At 38.7% G+C, this 20,534-nt stretch overlaps 1 pseudogene; it reads right to left on the bottom strand.

Annotated features, from left to right (window-relative positions):
* Positions 1 to 486: 486 nt before the first annotated feature.
* Positions 487 to 1,430, bottom strand: LOC119517331 (annotated as a pseudogene).
* Between the last annotated feature and the right edge of the window lie 19,104 nt (positions 1,431 to 20,534).

Below are 20,534 nucleotides of genomic sequence, written 5' to 3'. Positions count from 1 at the left end.
AAATTTTCAACATTGCAAACCGTACAACAGAAAAATAGTAAAGATAGAAAATAATGAGCAAAAATAAATAAAAATAATGCCCACAGAAACAGATAAGCACATGGGAAACTTCCTGAAATGAAAAATGAATCCAATTCAATGCAACCAGTTGGGTGCATTTAGAATAATGGAAAGAAATTGTTGCTATATGTGCATTTGTCAGAGATATATTGGTGTTACCTGTAACCAAAAACTTGAAGCATAACATTGCCATCTACAAAGCTACACAAACACTTATGGATGTGAGAAAAGAAACAAAGGTGGCAGATACATGTTAACTATATTCTATTCAATAAAGGGGATTTTAAGATAAAGCTCAAAGGCAAGTAGAAATCATAGGATACATAGTACTGTAGATTTCAGTGTCCTTCCCTCTTTGCCATTTTATCCACATCCACTAAAACACAAGCTCTTCCTTGAAGCTTCCTTTTGAAACCCCGAATCCAGTTAAGAAATTAACCCTTCAGAAGGGAATTTGAATCTGAGCATTTTCCTGAAGGCTGGCTTCAAGTCCTTGTTCCTCAGGCTATAGACCAGGGGGCTCAGAATGGGAGTCACTATGGTATAGAACACTGTGGCCAGGTTTATCAGTTTCCAGACTATAGCCAGAACTGGGCCTGCCAAAAATGAAAAGGATTGTTCCATGGAATGTAACACTGGCTGTGAGATGGGAGAAGCAGGTGGAAAAAGGTTTTTTGCCTTCCCTCTGCAGAGCTCATCCTCAGGATGTTGATGAGAATAAACATATAGGCAGTAAAGATGATCATGGTGGTGACGGTCTCATTGAAATTGGCCACAATAAACAACAGCAGTTCATTCACAGACACATAAGAGCAGGCAAGAGATAAGAGAGGGGTAAATCACAGAAGTGGTTAATTATATTTGATCAATAGGATGGGCTCTCAAGAGGTAAATACAGGTGAATCAGAGAACATACTGCTCCACAGAAGTAGCAGCCAGACACCAGTCCCATACAGATCTTCCAGGACATGAAAACCGTGTAGAGCAGTGGGTTACAGATGGCCGCAAAGCAGTCATAGGCCATCATGGCCAGAAGGAAGACCTCAGTGATTGAATAAAACAAAATGAATACAACTGTACTATGCATCCCAAGAAAGAAATGGCTTTGTCTTTGCTAAAGATATTGGCCAGCATCTTAGGCACAATGGTGGAGTAGCAGAAATACACAAGAGTCAAGTGGCTAAGGAAAAAGTACATGGGTGTGTGAAGCTGAGGGTTGACCTGGATCCCTGTGATCATGCCCAGGTTGCCCATCACTGTGAGTCCAAAGATGAGAAGGAACACCAGGAAGAGGAATCACTTAACTCAAGGAGATCTGAAAATCCCAGGAGAATGAATTCTGACACAGTGATGCAGTTTCCCTTTTCCATTTGCCAGTATATTGCATGTTCAGAAAAACATTTTTTGTCTATCTCCTAGGAACAGACTAACGAAGGGAAAATAATTTTACATTAACTTCAGAGAAATGAAATATTGATACCAAACATGATTTTTTATGAGTTATAAGAAAAACTCCATTTTCAATTTATTCCAATTGTGAAATACCTCAGTTGAGCCCACTGATCAAAAATAATTTTAGCATCAAGAGAAGCCTTACATGGGGCTCCATACTTATGACCACAATAGAATTGAGAAGTTCTGTTAGTTTAGGTGGTTTAATGGACCTGAAAGAGATCCAATGATATGTTTACCTCCACATGAAAATTAACATACCCATTTTGACAGTTTGGATGCATTATGTCCCCCAAAACACCATGTTCTTTGATGCAATCTTGTGGAGACAGACATATTAGTGTTGATTAGGTTGGATCCTTTGGAGTAGGTTGTTTCCATGGAGATGTGACCCACTCAAATTTGGGTAATACCTTTGATTGGATCATTTCCATGGAGGTGTGGCCCCTCCCATTCAACCTGGGTCCTGATTGGTTACTAAAGTACTTTAAAAAGAGCCACAGAGGCCCAGATGCTTGCTGCTGCAGCTTACAGAGACATTTTGAAGATGGACATTGGAAGCTGATGCTGACATTTTGGAGAATAACATTTTGAAATGCCACCTGGGAGCAAGCAGATACCAGCCACATGCCTTCCCAGTTAACAGAGGTTTTCTGGATGTCAATGGCCTTTCTCCAGTGAAGGTACCCTATTGTTGATGTCTTACCTTGGACACTTTATGGCCTAAGATTGTAATTTTGTAACCAAATAAACCTCCTTTATAAAAGCCAATCCGTTTCTGGTATTTTGCAAAATGGCAGTATTAGCAAACTAGAACACCCATTCCCTGAAAAACTTGAGCTGTGTCCAATCAGGTCTATTATGATACTATATAATATATAATTTTTTTAGTTCATTCTATTAATAACATAAATTTACCCAGATATGGTTCTTTGCAATCCCATTGTTGGATAATAGGAGATAATAGTTTGTAGGAGGAGGGCATACCTGACTTCATACACGTGTGCAATGAAAATTTAGTGAAGAGAGGCTAGACTAGAAATCATGTAATCTGGAATTTTTTCCATGTTTTGGACTAAATTTAAAGAAATAGACCAGAGGGTGATACTGAATTTAAGGTTTCTCCTCTACTTAATCGAAAATATGTGAATCATTTTCCTGTTTCAGAGAAAATCCAAATAAGAATTTGGAATAATAATAAGAGGGATTATTCTTCCAAATTTCTAGGCCCATAGTAGGAAATTAGATTGTGGTAAATGCAATAGAACGTTCAAAACAATATATTCCATTTCCTGAGCAGAGATAGTTAAAATGTCCATAACTCCCCATGACATGGGCACATTAGTTGAACCTTCAGAATTAAAGTTACAATTAAAGATCATGTCCATAGTCATTTTTTACTAGATTCCATGAAGGAAATTGATGTGAAAGAAGGAGGAAAAAGAGAAAAATAAGGAAAATATATATCATTTTGTTTAGTCTGTATTCTTTCTTACACTAATAGATGTTACCCAATGTTTGGTGCTCAGATGAGGTTGTGCCAATTTCCTATCAACCATATCTTAATGCTAAAAGAAGTATTTCATGCCATAAGTGCACCAGAATATGAGTTCAGTTAAAAATTCTCTAATTAGAAGAATTGAATTAGACATACTTTTAAAAATACATTTCCTTCAAAAGCATATTCATTTCCATTTTCAATTTACTTGAGTTTATTTCCAACTAACAATCTGATGGACAGATATATCCTCCCTGATCCTGAAGATGTAAGGATGTGTACAGAATAGAGCTAAGACTTTATGTCTTAATTTAGCTCTTGAGAACCAGGTATCTTAAAGTCCATAAACAATTATTATTCTCTATGGAATAAAAAGAGTCAAAAATGAAAATAAATCTATAGAGGATACAAGATGAAAATAATTAATCTCTATGACATATCATCAGAAAATTCTTTAACCTTAATTTGGGAAACAATTATTTAAAACCACACATATCTCCTTTCAAATTTCTTGGTGCATTATAGAATTCTACTTCCCAGTATTGTATATGTGAGCCACAGTTCATACTATAATTCTGAAATTACATGAATATTTCTTATGAACTTTAACCTTTTCATAGTATTACACAATCTCCTCTCTTCCTGCAGGCCATAAAGTGTAAAGCCACAGTAGAATTCCTTCAAATGCCAGAAACATAATGATCCTCCTGGCAGAAAATTATTTGAATAGTTTGCACACTGAGCAATTCTTATGTTAGACAAATATTCACTCACTTGATCTTCTTAAAAACTCACCAACAGGCCCCTTGTCTGACCTTTCTTTTCTTTGTGAGAGTGCCCACATGTTCTTCTCATATGCGTTCTCCATACATTTTCTACCTGCTTACTCTTGCTGTGCTGTGCCCTTTAATTCTTTTTCATGGCATGACCAAGACCCTGGAAGCCCAAATCCAGCAACACATTTTGTTAAGGCAGCCAGGAGACACTTCTCCTTTCCAACCATCTGGACTGGTAAATCATGGCTATCGATTGGGAGGTTTGACCACACACTTTTGCTTTTGCTCCTTGTTTGACTCATTGTTACCCCTTCCTATGTCTTCATGGAACTCTGGGTCTCTGGGAATCTTAGGGGCCCTGATCCAGTTCTCCCAGGACATAAACTTGGTTTACTCTGAGCCTTCACCTCCCTCCTTGGAAGTGGCAGAAGCCCAACTCTTTGCCATGTAGATCCAAGGAGGCTTAGGTGACAGGTGATATCACCCTTTGGGACCTGACTTGGGGCTTCCACTCATGTGAAATAGGTGTCCAATGGGAGGCAAATCAAGTCCCCCCATCTTTCTATCTCTCTCCTCAGTTCTCCAAGACCTCCCCCCCACTCTCTCTTTTCCTCCATTCTGAGGACTCAAACCATTCCTCCTGCTTAAATTGTTCCTTTTTTTACCTTTTTTGACAGAGGTCTCTCCACTGCCTCCGAGAGGCTTTCTGTCTGTCTGTCTTTGTATGACTTCTGAGATAGTCCATCTTCTGTAACACAGGAATCTGGGCTAAGGGTTCTTATAACAAATGAGGTGCTGTTTTTAACTTTTTAGGGAGTCACCTCTGGTCTATGTCCTTGGGAATTGGGTACTTTCCAATGGGAGTGTCTCCATTCCAGGCCTTGATCATTTACTCTTTATTGAGACTAATTTCCACCAAATATAAAGCTCCCCTTCTAGATCATGCTCACTTTTTAGCCCTCAGGAAACATGAGGCTTAGAGGACAAAGAAAGTCCTGGGAGTATTGTCCAGGACTTCTCTCAGGTGGAGTGGGTCTCTACCTTGGGAGCATATGTCTAGACATCTCCTGGGGAGGAATATCCCAGGAATACTGGCAACTTACTCCCCATTTTCCCAAGAGATTGGGTGAACAGAGAGGAAAAACTCTCCAAGAGCATTGCCCTGGAATTCTTCTAGGCAAGGCTCAGGAAACACCCTGGAAGCACAGGTGCAGGCATCTCTTAGGAGTTGCTATATACGGTTTGATTCCCAACTCCTCAAGAACATTGTCCTGGAATTCTTCTGGGCAAGGCCTGGGAAATCCTCAGAAGCATAGGTTCAGACATCTCAAAGGAAGAGTGTCCAGGGGATGCCTGACAACTCTGCTCCCCATGTTTCCAAGAGATTGGGCCAGTGAAGAGGGAAATGCTCAGCTCTGACACACCTTGGGATGTCATGTGGTCACACTGGTGCTAGTGAGGCTCTTCATTTTCTTTTCCAGAAAAAAAAAATTGGAAATGCCTATAGTCAATATAAGCTAAAAGATGGGGAAGTATAACTTTCTGTTGGGATTCTTAATTGCAATAGCATCCTAGAGTCTCCAAAAACAAAACAAAATAAAACAAAACAAACAAACAAAAGAGGGAAAATAGTCATAAATTCCCCATGCCCAGATGTTTATGGCTCTCTATCAAAACAAAGGCCTGAAAAGTACTTGTTGCTTGTGTTATGTCCATGTCAAAATTCCATTAGAAGAATATATCTTCTTGATGATCCTCTTTTAAAACTTGTTTACTAAAAGTCATGAGAAAATGTACCATCAAGCCAGTTACTTGTAATAAACTAAAGGAGCTCACTCAGGAGAAGGACCAAAACCCATATCTATTACAGAGGAGGCCAGTGGAAGCTCTAAAAGTACACCAATGTCAGCCTGGGCTCCTGGGAAAGTCAGTCTTTGCTGGACACCTATTTTACCAGCCTGTCTGCCCCTGACAATTGGAGAGGGCTGCAAAGGCTTTACATGGGCCCACAAATCCCACTAATGGCCTTTTAAAAGTGCTGTTTCTCTCTTTAACAATTGAAATAAGGCTGAGGAGGAGGGGAAGACAATGTGAAGTAAGCAAAAGACAAGAAAATAGGCTCAGTTTATTGCAGTCACTGTTAAAGGCACCCTGCCCACTCAAGGTCACCTGAATCATGGCTCCAAGCCTCAAGGGCCTTGCTTCAACATGGATCATAAGGCCACTGGCAGAGAAAGTGCCAGAAACCTCAAGATAAATTTTGACCTCAAAACCCACAGGGGCCTTGCCCCCAGTGCCGCTGACATAGACATAGGGCCAAGGACTATACCATCTCCTGAAGGGGGATCAGGACAGCTGCCAGAGCCCTTCTCATGGCAAGTGAAGGAGACTGTGGGTGTCCAAGGCTGACTTTGGCTCTAATGACTTCACATCTGACCATCAATCTACAGAAACCTCCGGTGATACTCAATGTAGCAGGTAAGATTATTAATTTCTTAAATAATAAAACCACTTACTCTGTTCTGAACTGCCACTCTGAGCCTGCCTCCACTTTGACTTGTTTAGTTATCAGAGATCACGGTTAAGCTAAAACTAAGAACTTCACTACCTCTCTCCTTTGTAAGCGTGAGGACATTCTAGTATCCTATCAATTTCTCATTGCCCTCATTGCCCTTGAATGCCCCACCCCCTTTCCTGGGAGAGATCTTTTTCACTCCCTGGGTGCTACCTTAAGACTAGTAAACCCAGCTAGCATTTACCCATTGTTTGCTCTGAAGCCCCTACTATATTGAGGCCTCTTGGAATCTCAAAGGAAATACTTAAGCAAGTAAACCCATCTATATGGAATGAAGGCATCCTGGGGCTAGTCTTTGGAATAGTCTCTGTCTGCGTTCAGGTTCTCAGTCCTAGATCTTAAAAACATATTTTTGTATCCTTCTTTACTCTGACTGTCAATACCTATTTGTTTTTGAATAGCATGGACTTAAGGATAAAATTCCCACCCTGCTCACTTAGTGTCACACCAAGGGTTTCAAAATGGCCCCCATATCCTCAAGAATGCCTGAGCAACAGACCTTACTGGCCTCCAACTGAAGGGTAAGTAAAACCCCTGGATATCTTGACTGTAGGGAGCTGAGTCTTTAGTCCTTTGAGAGCAGATAAGCCACTTGTTCTCCCCGTAATGTGCATGCAGGCCCTCCTCCCCTCTGCTCACTTGGAGTACTGACTGCATGACCAGCTTCTTACTTTTTTCTCTGGGTCATTCCATTTCTCATCTGGTAAAATGTCTCAAGTCCCAATGTGTTCTGCTATTAGCCCTCTTTAGAATCCCACCCAGGGCACAGGGAAACCACTGGCTGGTGAGAGGAGGCTGTTGGGTGTATATTCATTTTCTTGAGAAATATCTGTGCTGCAGTGGGTTGGGGGCCCCTAACTCCTGGCCCTGTTCTCTAGTATGTCCATATCAACACCCTGCTGATTGCCTGAAAACTGTCCTAAGGCATATTTTATTGTGTATGTGGGACCTTTTCCAGAACATTCCCCCTTAAAAGGAGCCTGATATCTTTGTGGCATTCTCCTTTCCTCTAGCCAAATCATGAAAACACCTGGGGCTGGTACCCAGGAGTTTCCCTCCCTAGAGTTTCTTTGTGGCAAATCCTTTCTGTTCTTTTAGGGAATAATCTAGGCAGTAAGTTAAAAGCACAGACATCCAGGAAAATGAGTGGGTCAGCTCACCAGTGTCAGGATGGTGCTGGACCATCCATCTCCTGAGTCTCAAAGGTTGCCAGGGATGCCTGGTGATAGGGACCCTGATTCCATGTTACCAAGGGATCAGTGCTCAGAATGGCAAACCAGCAAACTGGGACACTGGGCACCAGTATGGAAATCTGCCTTTTTCCTGTCTACTTCCTTAAAAACTGGTGATGCTTCCAGTACACTGGCTGACAGTCCACTGCGCTGCCTGCTATGAAATTGGAATGATCTTCCCACCACAGAACTAGAAGGGAAAAAGCAACATAGCCTGAAGGATGGCCAACATTTGCCCATGAATGGACATCAGTTATAACACTATTTTACAATTAGATTTATATTGTAAAAAAGAAGGAAAGTAGCAACAAATTCCTTATGTACAGCTTTTTCTGGCCTTATATTAGGATAAATACATAAAGTGCTCTTGCAAATTATATTATGCCGAGGAGGACTGTCAGGAAATTCCTCCTCATGACGTTTCTTCATAGAAGGACACATATTTCAGATGACCCTCTTTTAAGTAGCCTTCCAAACTAAAATCCTGTCCCAGAACCTTAAGTGTCTCTAGACCCAGGGTTGAGACCCCAGCCCCCTCAGCACCCTCTCTACCTCCACCCTATCCTAGCTTGGCAGCCCATATTCACATGGGGCTCCATACCACCCAAAGGAGGAAAAAGGGGAAGATGATGTTATGTCTCCCATTTAGGAAGTAGCAAATGGTGACACAGGAAACATCAACATTCATGTTCCTTTTTCTGTGGCTGATCTGGCACAATGTAAGAAACAGGGAAGTTCTCAGAGGATCCATCAAAATTTTTGGAAGAATTTAAAAACCAAATATTCTGATTTGCTAATGCTGCCATTATGCAAAGTACTAGAAATGGGTCAGCTTTTATAAATGGGATTTATTAGGTTACAAATTTATAGTTCTAAGGCCATAAAAGTGTCCAAACACAGTCAATAACAAGAGGATGCCTTCACTGAAGAAAGGCCAATGGAGTCCAGAACACCTCTGTCAGCTGGAAAAGCACATAGCTGGCATCTGCTGTCCTTTGTTCCCAGGCTCTGGTTTCAAAATGGCTTTCTCCAAAATGTCACTGGGCTTTTGTCTCTCTGAACTTCTCTCAGCATCTCAAGAGATCATACCCTAATCAAAGGTGTCACAGTTGGGTGGGTCACATTTCCATTCAATCAGAATGTTCCAACCTAATCAACACTGGTATGTCTGCCCACAGAAGACTGCATCAAAGAAAATGAAGTTTTGGGGGACATAATACATCCAAACTGGTATATTCCACCCCCTGGACCCCCAAAATTGCATGATCTTTCTGAATACAATATATTCATCCTATCACAGTATCATTTCAGTAACAAAAGTTAAGTTCAAGATCTCATCAAAATTGGTTACAGGTGTTGTCTATCCTAAAGCAAAATTCCCCTCTGACTGTGGACATGTAAAACTTAGAACAAGTTATGTACTTCCAATATATAAAGGAGGGACAGTAATAGGGTAAGCATTCCCATTGTCATAAGGAGAAACAGTAAGGAAAACAGGTTTCACAAGACCGAAACAATTCCTAAAACACACAGGGCAAACTCCATTAGATTTCAAAGTCTGAGAGTAATTTATAGAAAGTCATTGTATCCTTGGGGCTTGAGAAAGTGGGAGTCCAACCCTTTCCAAGTGCCTTCATGGCAGCCATTTTCTCTACAAATGCTGGGGTAAGTACTCCAACATATCCATACATTCAGGAGACCACCTTCTTTTCAGCCCTACCCTCCTCAACATTGGGGTGCCACACTGACTCTGCATCTCTACGGCAAAGACTCTCCCTCTCTGAACAGTGGGGTGCAGCTAGGTTCTCTCCAATTCCCAGGGAATTTTCTCCACCCACTCTGGGGCCTGGGGTGGCAGCATTCTTCCTGAACATGGAGGCAGAAGGCCCACACTCTGCCTCTGGTGCAAACTCACCCTTTACAAGTGCATGGGCTGCTCCACTCTCCCAGCCTGGGACTCCTTGACTCCAGACCTCAATCTCCATGACTCTGTCTTTGAAGAATTTATCCTTCAATTTTTTCCTTCTCTTATCCCTCCAGCCCAGACTGGTAGTGGCTTTGTATATACAGACCTTGCAAAAATCTCATTGGCTTGGCATGAAGCATGCAGGGGTCAAAACTGTCAGACAATAGGACTTTCCACAAATTCTTTCTGGATAACTACATCCCAATCTTGGCTTGTACTGAAATGGTAGTCGGGTTCTAAGTTTGGTTAGATCCTCCTGTGGGGCTGTAGTTTCTGGAGTTCCACTTTTTGGAAGCCCAGAATTTTCCAAGCCATCAGTTTCTGCTTTCTTTGAACCCAAGATTTCAGTTCTAAGTTTATCTCTCTCCTCTGACATTTTACTGTAAGCTGCAAGGAGAAGCCAGGCCACACTCTTGATAGTTTTGAAATCTCTTCAGCTAAGTATCCCAGCTAATTGTTTCCTAATTCTGCCTTCCATCTGAAACCAGGACACAATTTTGCCAAATTTTCTGCTGCTTTAAAACAAGGATCTCCTTTATTACAGTTGGCAGTGACACATTCATCATTTCTGCACAAGCTCTCATCAGAAGTATCTTTAGAGTCCATATTTCTATCAATAGTGTCTTCAAAGCAATCTACATCTTTTCTATCAAGCTCCTCACAAGTCTCCCAGAATCTTCCCCTTGTCCATTTAAAAAGCCATTCCAACATGTTTGGTAATTGTGAACTCAGCAGCACCACACTTCTGGTACCAAAATCTCTTCTGGTTTGCTAATGCTGCCTTTTTGTAAAATACCAGAAATGGATTGACTTTTATAAAGGGGGTGTATTTGGTTATGAAGTTACAGTCTTAAGACCATAAAGTATCCAAGGTAAGTCCTTAACAACAGGGTACCTTTAATGAAGGATGGCCATTGGCATCTGGAAAACCTCTGTTAGCATGTAAGGCATGTGGCTGTTGTCTGCTTGCTCCCAGGTTTTGTTTCAAAATGTGTTCTTCAAAGTGTTCTCTTCTTCAAAATATTACTCTCAGTTGCTCTCTAAAATGTTACTCTTAGCTGCTCTTTTTATAGGATGCCAGTGAACTAATCAAGACACACCTTAAATGAGTGGGGCCACATTTCCATGGAAACATTCAATCAAGCGGTCACACCCTAATCAAAGGTGTCAGAGTTGGGTGAGTCACATCTCCGTGGAAACACTCAGTCAGAAGGTTCCAACCTAATCAACACTAATATGTCTGCCCACACAAGATTGCATCAAAGAACATGGAGTTTTGGTGGACATAATACATCCAAACTGGCACACAAAGTATGTGGTAGTCAGCCAAACTAGAGTGAAGCCAAAGCCCTGCCCCCAGGGACTTCAGCTCAAAAAACAAAACTAATTGCCCTCACCTGAGCTCTAGAACTAGGTCAAGGGAAAAGCCAATGCCTTCCTAATCCTGCATGATCAAGCAGCAGTATATAAATAGCAAGGCTTTCTCCTAATTAAATACCACCAAGAGATACTCAATCCCTTAAATGTCATGCTCCTACTGACAGAAATAGCTGTGATTCATTGCCCTGGACACAAAAATTAATGCTAACATCTCTTGAGGAAATAACTGGCCCAACATGGCAGATAAAATCATGGCCTGATCAATTGAGCCCCTTTTAAGCCTTATTCTTGCATCCCTTCACTTGCCACATTCACCCTCTTATTCCTCAGTTGAGCAGGAATGAGCTGCCCAGCTAGGATATACTCTTAGACCTAAAGGACAGTCATTGCCTTCCCTTTCCCCTAGTTTCTTTTGGTTAATGCCTCTCCTAGGCCCACTCACTTCTATCCTCCTCTTGCTATTGATTGGCCCTTGCATCTTTAAATTTCTCACCAAGTTTATTTCTTCCAGACTAGAAGCCTTTCACACCAAATAATACTAATATGAGGATTTTCAGCTGCTCCAATCACCCCTCCAGACTCCGTCCCTCCCAACTTAAATGAGATAGCCAGAAAGTTCTACAACCTCTCAGGTAGGGCCTACATCCCCTGACAAGCAAGAAACATCAGCAGAAGACAGAGCATCATCCCTCAGGAACCCTTAAGATTAAGTGGCTAAAACTCTGTGAGGGGGAAATTGAGGCAGGCTACAACAGGAAGAGAGGGGAGAGAAGGAACTGTAAAAGAGCCCTAGACTAAGGACAGTTAAGGTAAGGAGGGCCTGTCCTGGACAGACAATCTGCCTGGGGGCTACCCATCTACACAGAACACCCAGCAGCAGACAACCCACCCAAATGAACTACCTACCACCAGGCACCACCCTGGAGAGAAGGGAGGGTAGGAGAAAGAGCCCCCAAGAAGGAAGGGGTAGGAGGAGTGAGTAAAGCTAATCTATAGAAGAAAATGGCCCCACATTGCCAGGGCCTCTTGCTTCTGAGCTTTCTTTTGTTTGCAAGAGTGCCTGCATGTTCCTCTTACATGCTTGCTCTAAAAACAAAATAAGCCACAAAAAGCAACAGATCCAAAGTATTATACAAGATGAAGTAGTTAATTATAATTGTATCTAAACAAGATATCAGCTCTTTGTTTACCCTCCTATCAGAGATGACTGAGGCACAGGGAAGTATAATTCAGCCAAAGTCAAAGTCAAAGCATCATACTGCTTTCCAGTTTTCCCACCAACATGACCTGGATCCAGTGCTAGGGCTGCATTTTCTCTAATCAATGTCCAATGTTGGCAGATATTAAATAAGACCACCTCATAAATATGTTCTAGGTGATCTCTTCTTTACAATGTCAATCTGGGTCACAATGGTTTAATTTATGTTTGTTTATCACTGTGTATATTCAAAGTCTTTTCAAGGTGTACATCAACAAAAAGTAGTTTCAAGTAAAGAAGTTTACATATTCTCAACTATCATATAACATGCTCCTAAAATTGATTTGCAAAGAGAATGAATATTCTGGTTCTCCTATGCACCTTCCATTTTGCAACTTATGAAAAAGGAAAAGTTTTAACCAACTTATATGTGGTGATAACCCCCATGGGTAAAAACATGTGGAACAAAACAAACTTGGAAAATTGTTGTGCATGAGCCTCTTTTTTAACTTTTGAATTGTTCAGTTAATGTGCCTTAAGTTCATGGCTAGGCTTTTTGCATTTCTTTTTCTCATATATATTACTTTTAGGTCAAAATATGTCACTAAATTTGGAGATCTTGTTCCAAGACACTCTCCAGTTTGTAAAATATTCAAAATGTCTAATGCACCATAAACTTACCCTTTTCCATTTGCATTTGCACCTCAGAGAGGACATCTCTCCAGATTCTTCTTCCTCTCCTAGAAGTAGACACTACTATTGTTTATTCAAGGCCTGTGTTGGATGTTTTCCCAGTGTCCTCAGTTATCTGATAGGTCCCTGAAAATTCATGATTTTGCAGAATAGCTTTATGTGTTGTAAGAGTGGTAGCAAATATCTTTCTAGATTTCTGCCTCCTAAATTGAAGTCAGCAGTCCTTTTATATTTTTTAAAGAAGATTCAAGTAAATTAAATTTTAACATTTTTAATTATCATTTAATAATTTGCACTAATGCCCTTTTTGTATAAACTTCTCAGAAACTAAGACAGTGAATGCCTCTAAATATGATAGTTGAAATAACAATTCAATGAAAACAAAAATCACATGAAGATTTATTACCATAGAAAACAAAAGGATATTTATGTACATTTTTTTGCTTATGCTACAAAGGAATATGCTAGTGTAATTAATGAAGGATATAGTTCTGTGTCATAATGTTAGCTAATATTAGCACTTCAGTGTTTGGATAAAAATTCCATTTGAAGGATAGGAGATTGCCAGATTTCCCTTTAATGAAAAAGGATAAAGGGCATAATCATATTTAATTAATTATTGAAATATTCAATGATGAGAAATGACTATGAAAATGTTAACATATTATGTGGACCATGTTAAAAAATTGACACTTCTATTTAAAAAGTGGCAACATAATTCTATTCAAATCTTTGTTTCAATGCAATCAACTTTAAGGATGCGTAACCTGTATTATTCTGGCAAAAATAAATTTGTTCATGGATAACAGGACTACTTGAATTAAAGAAAAAAATCAACCTGCCCCATTAATATCATCAAGGGATGATGGAATAGCATTTTTTTTTTTAGTTTCTCTGTAAATTTAACCAAAATTTGTAATATAATTAAGTTTTGAATAGCAGTATAATATGATAGTTCAAATAATAATTCAATAAGGACAAAAAACACATAGAGATTTATTATCATAGGAAAGAAAAGGAAATTTATATATTTTTCACCATTGCTGCAAAGGAATATGCTAGTGTAATTAATAAAGGATATAGTTCTGGGTCATAAGTTGGATCCACATATGAGTTCAGGTACAAAAAGAATTGAGATATAGTATGATGATCCATGTATTTCAAATGAATCATGATGGATATAAGATAGCTATGGTATATACTGGGGATACAGCTACTTTTTTTTTCCAATTTAAACTTATGGTGAAAAATACTGATATAAGTTATGCTTTACATAGGAGCTATGGGGAGTACCAGAGGTAATTTGAAAATAAGATTAGAGAAGGGAAGAATATTGAAAAAGCATTTTTGTGTGTGTGGTTGAAGTCCCAAATTATTGTCTTTTTTATCTCACCTACTAATTTTAAAATATTGGTCAAAGCATTTAAGCCATATAGATCTCCATTTCCTCAGAATACTAAATGAGATGATTTTGTCTCTTCCTTTACAAAATGTAATCACCTTTTGCCAAGTTAGAAGACAAATGAAGGATTTACTATTCCAAGATGGATTATCCATTATTATTGCAATCAAGATTAATATAACTCTTCTGTTACTTTACACCATAGGCCACAGTAAGATAAATATCTTTCTTAATGAAATTTCAAATTAAGTTAAAACATATTAGATGAATATATCTCTATAAAATTGTAGGAAAAATATAAATAGGGGTAAAAGTGCTGGAGAAAACATGGAGAGATGGATGTACCTATTTACTGTTGATGAGGAGGCAGAATGGTGTAGCCTTTCTGGAGATCACTGTGGTGGCTCCACAAGAAGCTAAGCATGTGGGGGCCATATGGTCCTGCAACCTCATTATGGGGTATGCACTTAGAAGATCTGAGAGCAGAGAAATGAATGGGCATTTGCACACTGGTGTTTATGGAGGCAGTAGTCATGATTTGCAGTGGGTGGAGGCTATACTGACTGAGGAACAGAATGGTGAACTGTGGTGTATGCATGAAATGGAATATTGAGCAACTACAAAAAGTAATGGAGTTGTGAGACATGCAAGGAGATGAATGGATCCTGTAGACAGCATTTTGAGTGAAGTATGCCAGAAACAAAGGCAAACACTATGATGCCTCACTGATATGGACTAACTACAATGTGTAAACCCAGAGTTGAATCTTAGAGCACAGCCTAACAGGGAAATGATTATTGTAATTGTCCCTAGATTGTAAGCTCTTACAGCAGTCAAATATGTTCCTAAATTATGATGGCTATCTCCAAACTCTGCGATGTTGATCCCTCGATGTATAACATGATTGGTCTCTGGAACATTGGGTATCTGTGTGACACCTAAAACTCAGAGCTAGAGCTCAGCAGATATGAATGTCAGTATTAATGCATACAGTAACTGTTAAAAAAAAAAGCTGAAAAAGAGCCCAGACTTCAATTAGAGATATGAATGAAAGAAGATCTGGTTAAGACTAGGGCAAATCAGGCCAAAGGTTGAAGATTGAAACTGACTGTGTGTTAAAACTTCAACTTTCATGGGAGACCAAGGGAAGAAATGTTTATTTGGTGTAGGATGTATATTTTCTAAACAATGTAACTTCTACAGTCAGTTTGTTAAAACACCATAAATACATAGAACTTTGAATAGGAAGCTAGATATGGTAGGTCTGTATAGGTTAGAGTGAAATAGCAACACATCCTGAAGTAATTTTGGTGCACAATAAAAATATATATTTGGGGTCCCCCTAAGGAGTTGGGGGAGGATGTGAAGGTGCTGGACTTCCTCACCTGGATTGTTGCTGATGTTCTCACAAACACTGGGGGCTGACAGCTAGTCATGCTCAGCCATCTGTCTTGGGGCTTTCCCCTATGAAGCTTGTTACTGCAAAGGAGAGGCTAAACCTGCTTACAAGTGTGCGTAAGAGTCTCCCCCTGAGTGCCTCTTTGTTGCTCAGATGTGGCCCTCTCTCTCTAAATAAGCCACCTTGGCAGGTGATCTCACTGTCCTCCTCCCTATGTGGGACCTGACTCCCAGGGGTGTAAACCTCCCTGGCAATGCAGGATATGACTCCCAGAGATGAATCTGGACCCAGCATCATGGGGTTGAGAACATCTTCTTGACCAAAAGGGGGATGTGAAGTAAAACAGTAAAGCTTCAGTGGTTGAGAGATTTCAAATGGAGCTGAGAAGTCACTCTGGTGGACATTCTGACACACTATACAGATAACACTTTTTAGATTCTAATGTATTGGAATATCTAGAAGTAAATACCTGAAACTACCAAACTCCAACCCAGTAGCCTTGACTCTTGAAGACAATTGTATAGCAATGTAGATTACAAGGGGTGACAGTGTGATTGTGAAAACCTTATGGATCACACTCCCTTTATCTAGTGTATGGATGGATGAGTAGACAAATGGGGTCAAAAACTAAATGAAAAATAGGGTGGGATGGGGGGATGATTTGGGTGTTCTTTTTAATTTTTATTTCTTATTCTTATTCTGATTCTTTCTAGTATAAGGAAAATGTTCAAAAATAGATTGGGGTGATGAATGCACAGCTATATGATGGTACTGTGAACAGTTGATTGCATACTATGGATGATTGTATGGTATTTGAATATATCTCAATAAAACTGAATTAAAAAAACATTCTGGAAAAATGACTATTTTTGTAAGGGTAAAATGAAAAATAAGCACATTTTATATTGCTTCAAAGAAATAACTTGGCAAGAATTTACAAAATGTGGTATCAAATGTTTCCTTCCTTATTTTTTTCCTTTTTACCCTAATGAGAAAACATTTTTTTCCATGCTCTAAAATATTATTTAGAGCTGGTTCTTTCTATTTTGTTTCTCCAAAAGGCTCTTTTTGTTCCTTTCAAGTGATTTTTTTTTAAAGCCTCTGCATTCTCCCTTGTAAAACTCTTCCAAAAATTCACAGAAGCAGAAAGACATATACTGCTGAAAACTCTCATATCAGGTTCATTTTATGTCTCCTACTCCCAATAAACAATTGTTCAGGACACTGCATTTGAGGAGCTAAGATAAGCCAGGTCCTCTAAACAAAGTTCAGTAGAAAGTCTGCTTCCTATTCAACAAATATCCATATTTTCTGAGAATCTGAAAACAAAAGGCAACTCACTTCTTGATCCTGAAGAGTGTTTGGGGAGATGCTAAGATTCTTATATGTACTTCCAATTCCTATGGAACTAGGACCTTAGAGAAAGGTCTTATTGTCCAGAGGCCCAGGTTTCTTGGAAACACAGAAGGAAGGCAACAGCAGTGTTAGAAACATTTTAGATGAAATTAGCTAAAGGTTTAAAAGTCTTCTCCTTGTACTCGATGATCTTACTATACTCTCCAAAAATTTTTGTATAATAAGGAATCTTACCAGAAGTAATTCTTTTTAATTTACTCAAAAATATTGCTTAAGTTTCTTCCATGTTCCTGGCCTCTGCCAGGTATAGCCACACCTTTGGGGACACTATTAACACTGGGGTCATGGAAAGATCTCACTTTCATGTCCTTCTGTTACTTAGTTATCTTTTTGCTGAGGGTGTTAGGTGCAAAGACTTTATTCATGAATATTTATAATAGTATGACAAACATTGGGAATTTGATTTGTCTTGGGCTTAAGCCAGTATTATTAGGGTTTCTGTTGCTATTGCCAACATCTTAGATCCCTGATAAACACATAGATTGTCTTCTATTGATAGCACTATCTCATCTTTGCTTTTGACTTATCATATAGTTTTCACCAAGTCATCCAAGTTTCTGCATTCCCTTAAACACCCATATGTCCAAGTTCTTGATTCTATTTTCTCTTTTACCATTGATGTTTCCTTTGATCCTATGTTAACTATTTCACACCTATACTATTCAATAGCCTCCAAAATTGGTCTTCCTGCTTATAGACTTTTCCTCATATCTTCCCATTTACACTGCCACTAAAATAGCTATTTACAAAGGAAATTAACTTATATATTTGTTTGAATATGCATAAATATACTGGAAATTTTGTATATTACTGAAAGGATATACTGGAAAGGAGAGAGAGTAGATAGTGTGAATGTATTACTTATTTCAAAAATAAGTAAATTTAATAAGTGTATATCAAATTAAATAAGTGAAAACTGTCATAAGCAAATCATTCCCCAGTATGTAAATTTGAGTTATACAAGTCCTTGTCCAAGTTCCTGCAAATGGCATCCACATGCTTCTTTACTATCCTTATTCATTTCTATTTTTCTGTAAATTTTCTGGTTCACAAATATCAAAAATGTGTCCAATACTACACACTGATTGACCTAAACAACAGGAATTTGTTTTGTCACAGTGTGGTAGATTGAATTGTCTGCCCCAGTTCAGATATGTACCTGGGCTTGTTCCCCATTCTGATGGCCTGGACCCACTGTAAAAATGATCTCTTCAATATTACACTTCATTTCAGGTATGTGTCAGTGAATCAGGTAGGGTTTTAATCAGGAATCATGAAATCCTGCTTAGGCAGAATGAAATTCAGCCACAGAGAGAGAAAGTCATGGGGAACAGCCAGAAGCTGGAGTTAAACAGAACCCAGAAGAGAAAGAAGAAGACATTGCCATGAGCATTGCCATGTGATGGAGACGCTAAAGAACCACATTCCCTGGCAGTCAATCCCAGAAGGCCACAGTGTTAGAGAAAAAAGTATCACCTTGCTGACACCTAATTTGGACTTCTCCTAGCCTCAAAATAGTGAGCTAATTTTGTTTTGGCCACAAGGAAACTAATACACATGGTTTTGAAAACTAGAAGTCCAACATAATGATATCAACAAGCCACACTTTTTCTTGGAGTCTGTAGCATCCTGGTATGGCAGTCCTCCATCACAGGGAGGTTTTGTGCCTTCTCCTGGTTTCTTCTGACACCTCTGATCTGAATTTTCTCTATTCATAGGGCCTCCAGTCCTAGAATTTAAGGCCCACTCTTATAAAGTTTGGCCACACAGAAATAGGATCTTTGAAAATGTTATTCACAAATGAGTTCAAATCCTGACATAACATGACAAATACAAAGATACTATTTAAAAATGGTTACAAACCCATGGGAATGCAGATTGAGGCTTGAACATGCTTTGTGGGGCACACAAATCAATGCCCAATTCTACATCTGCACATTTGTGAAATGTCTGATCAACCTTGGTGAATTCATCCATCAAAAATTGCTGTGATGTAAAATAATGGAAATATAATTATGATTAACAACATGAAAAAATTAGTTAAGATTAAGTGAAAAAAAAGAAGGATGTAATATGGTTATCTATACAATGGCTGCAATTTTGTACAAATGTTTACCATATGGAAAATGACCAAAATAAAATGTATTGAAATGATAAATGTTACTGAGTTTGAGATACAAAGACAAAAATAATTTTTAAAAAAAGACTGTTGGATGTGAACTCTGACTCCTCCAGACCAAGTTCATATTCTTTGATAATCACAATTTCTGTTCATCATCCAGTCTTTATTTAGTTCTCAGACCAGAGTGGGTTACGGACATCTGTGTATACAATTTTGTGGCTTTCTCTCCAAGTAGTATGTGGGTTCTGGAGATCACAAACTATTTCTCTTTCACTTCTGTATTCTCCTCACCCATTTCTGTCTATCCAAGAGTGGATGTTAAGATTAAGATTTATTGAAACATAACTTTTAGCCTTATTTTCTTTATCTAAAACATTTGAGGTAAGTGTAATGCTCTTCCTGCTTGAAGTAAGAACATGTCCATTTTTCAAGTTTATGTATTTATTGCTGCCACCGAGCCTGGGTCTCCAGTCTTATCTTCCAGTCTTCCAATAATTTTTGATACTATACTGGTCTCCCATCTTTGGTGTAAGAATCAAATAATCATGAATTGAAAAGTATTCATACTTTGAGTGAGCTATGAAAATTCACTTTAAAATGTATAATAAAATATGGGCACAATAGTTCTTCTTTTTCTTGACAGATCTGATGTCATACCATATTTCATCAATATTAAGATATATGCTCATCTATAATACGTTTCTGAGATTAGATCTATTTTCTAACTGAAGTAAAAAATATCTTTATGCCATAGCTTATTTAACACAGTTTATTTATTGTATGTTTAATAATATTGAATTTTTATAATAATTTAACTATGAAATTGTAATGGACATAGAGAAGAAGTAGGCACAGCTAGAAGCATCTCAGATATAGTGTTCCTGATTTTGGACCCAGTGCCCCCATCTGTCTAATTAGGATATTTGTGGGTTTGCTAAGGAATAATTGGAAAATGAATTGAGATTTATTCTTTCCAGTGTCATGTCTTTTAAAATAAATGTTGATGAATTTGTGACCACAGGGTTTAGGTGGCTTTGTCTAGAATCATAGCTAGTGACACAGACAAAACTTGTAATAGAACCTGCAGTTTTCTTCTTCTTCTTCTTCTTCTTCTTCTTCTTCTTCTTCTTCTTCTTCTTCTTCTTCTTCTTCTTCTTCTTCTTCTTCTTCTTCTTCTTCTTCTTCTTCTTCTTCTTCTCCTTCTCCTTCTCCTTCTCCTTCTCCTTCTCCTCCTCCTTCTTCTTCTTCTTTTGTATATCCTTTGGCTAAATATTATTCCTTATGGAACAAAAAATAAAAATAAACAAACAAATAAAAAATAAAAACCTTCAAAGCCGATATTGATTCTACAGGCATAAATCAGAG

This window comes from Choloepus didactylus, chromosome 21 (assembly GCF_015220235.1).
Source record: "Choloepus didactylus isolate mChoDid1 chromosome 21, mChoDid1.pri, whole genome shotgun sequence".
NCBI classification, from domain to species: Eukaryota; Metazoa; Chordata; class Mammalia; order Pilosa; family Megalonychidae; genus Choloepus; species Choloepus didactylus.
Note: the sequence above shows the minus strand (reverse complement) of the source record. Positions and strands in the feature narration are given on the sequence as shown.